The sequence below is a fragment of the Dipodomys spectabilis genome, unplaced genomic scaffold (genome assembly GCF_019054845.1).
Source record: "Dipodomys spectabilis isolate Male_0828 unplaced genomic scaffold, ASM1905484v1 ptg000314l, whole genome shotgun sequence".
In the NCBI taxonomy this organism is placed as follows: Eukaryota; Metazoa; Chordata; class Mammalia; order Rodentia; family Heteromyidae; genus Dipodomys; species Dipodomys spectabilis.
This window is the reverse complement of record NW_024870991.1, coordinates 175710-178228: the sequence shown is the minus strand read 5'-3', so window position 1 is coordinate 178228 and position 2519 is coordinate 175710. Positions and strand designations below refer to the sequence as shown.

Sequence of the window (2519 nt, the reverse complement as noted above, 5' to 3'; positions counted from 1 at the left end):
GAAAACAACATTTTCTTTTTAAACAATGTGAATTCAGAAGACCAAGAACACTTAGAAAGTATCACAAGTTTATACCGAAAACATTGCATTGATACTTTTTGTATTCTAATATATATTCTAATCCTGATTATTTATATTCCAATACGTTTCTTGGAATAAATATCAATTAATCTGTCAAATTATCAATTAATTCCAGTAAGATTCACTGTGTGAAATATAAAATCAGCACAAACGAATATAAAATATATAATTATATATAATATAAGAAAATGTTTTGCATTGTTCTGTTGTGGTAAGGGTATAAAAGACAACTGTTTTAAAGTATTATTCCATTACCTCTACATCAGTTTTTGGTAGAATTAGAACTAAAGTTTTACCCTTCAGAGATGTACAGCCTAGAGGCAAGAGGAAACACTGTGATTAAAACATTACCAATTTAAGGCCTAATAACGAGGAGAAACATATGAACTTCTCCTGGAGCTATAGAATATATTTTGTGATAGAAAATCAGTGTTGTAAGCTCCTGCCTGGTTGGATGGTAGACAGGCCAGGACATGAGGTAATAATGCATATGAATAATTTTTTCACCTTCTTGGCTTTAGCTACTTTTGAAATGATAGGGTGTAATAAACAATTATATTTTAAATAAATACCTTCCAGTCTGAACACTTCTTTTTTTTTGTCAGTCATGGGTCTTGAACAGTGGTCCTGGGAGCTGTCCCTCAGCTCTTCAGCTCAAGTCTAGTGCTCTATCACTTGAGTTACAGCGCCACTTCCGGTTTTCTGGTGGTTTATTGGAGATAAGAGTTTCACAGTATTTCCTGCCTGGGCTGGCTTTGAACTGTGATCCTCAGATCTCAGCCTCCTGAATGGCTAGGAATACAGGCATGAGCCACCAGCGCCCAGCTTTGTCTGACCTGTTCATCACTCTATGATCATTTGTAACTAAGATTAGTTTTGCTCCAATAAGAAAATTTATGCTGTAAGGGTAAGATGATCTGGTTGGTCTGTTCCTACATGGAGCAAGGGTAATGGGTCAGGCAGACATTTGTGCCAGTAAGACCTCATTTGGGAAATTTTAAGCTGCAGGATTTTAGAAATAGCTCTTAAGCATGGCTTACTTTGAATCCATTACCTCCACAAAGCTAAATCAGTTAATAAATAAGTACTTAAAAATCCATCACCTTTGGACGTAGCTATAAAGGCTTCAAAGTATGATCAAATTTCAAATGAAAAAGGCTTAAAATAGTTATTGACAAAAATTGCAAATGTGAGCAATCGAACAAACAATATAAGTTTTTTCCACCATACACAGAATTTTACAAAAATAAGATGAATAGCAAATATGGGAACAATAAGGTTTCCTTGTTACAAATAGGTAATCTAGAATATATGCCTGTCTTAAGATTGCATCATTAACTACTTAAATTTACAGGATACTACATGCTTGAGCAGCTCGTCTACCCGAATTACAATACAGAGATTAACATTGCTTTTGCACAAGGAAGATATGAAAATTTGTGAAGTATTACATATTTTTCATTCTTCAGATGCAAGAAATGAAAAACCGTTATTAAAAAGTTGATTACAAATATACAAGTGTAATAATACATGTAAATAGTAGAAATAACAGTTATTTTGTCATCAGCGTATTCAATCTTCACCTTTTTAGAAAAGCCTTTACATAACATAACCTTTATAAAACTTTTGAAATAAGATAACATTGTCATTTTATCCCAAAGAAATAAAATTCTATAAGGACCTAGGAATTAAAGGAATCTTAAACTGTTTCCATATGGAAAGCAATCTGAAAGGACACATTTATTAATGAACCTATATATTATAAAACAATGTCGAATTCAAACTATTTTATCTAGGAGAGAAAGAAATAGATTATGGACATTATACAAACAGAATATTAAATATTTTAAAATATACTTTCTTCAGACAAGCACCAGAAATATCTTTAGTTTCTGTACTACTCATTTCAACAGATAAGTTAAAATTATTTCTGATTTAAAAAATCACAAACTATAGAAATCATTATTGATGTATACAAACAACTTGAATATATTTTGACATCAAAGTCAGGCAATTCACTTGGAAGAATACCATGGAATCCATGAATTTTTAAAGTAAGATATTGCTGTTGCTTTGTATTGTGAAAATATTTTGTATGGACAGATGTGACGGACTGGCAATTTTGAAATTTAAGAAACTTACCCAAGCCATTAGGACTTAGGAGAACAATTTGTACAGCCTTCCACAACTTCAAAAAGGTAGTGATACATACTTATCCTCTTGGCAAGATCAAATGCAGTTTCTTCCAAGTTGTGCTTCAGATCTTGTTTGATATAATTGTTAAACAGAAGGAGATCCTGCGTATCTTTGCTATATCTATTCCCAGCAACAAGATACAAGGGGGTCAAGAGGCCTTTAGTTTGGCCATTGATGTCTGCATCATGATGAAATAAAGAAGCCACTCTGGTAATATTCCATGTATAAGTACTGTGCAGGGG

At 32.7% G+C, this 2519-nt stretch overlaps 1 pseudogene; it reads left to right on the top strand.

Annotated features, from left to right (window-relative positions):
• Positions 1–1443: 1443 nt before the first annotated feature.
• Positions 1444–1540, top strand: LOC122127858 (annotated as a pseudogene).
• The last annotated feature ends 979 nt before the right edge of the window (positions 1541–2519 follow it).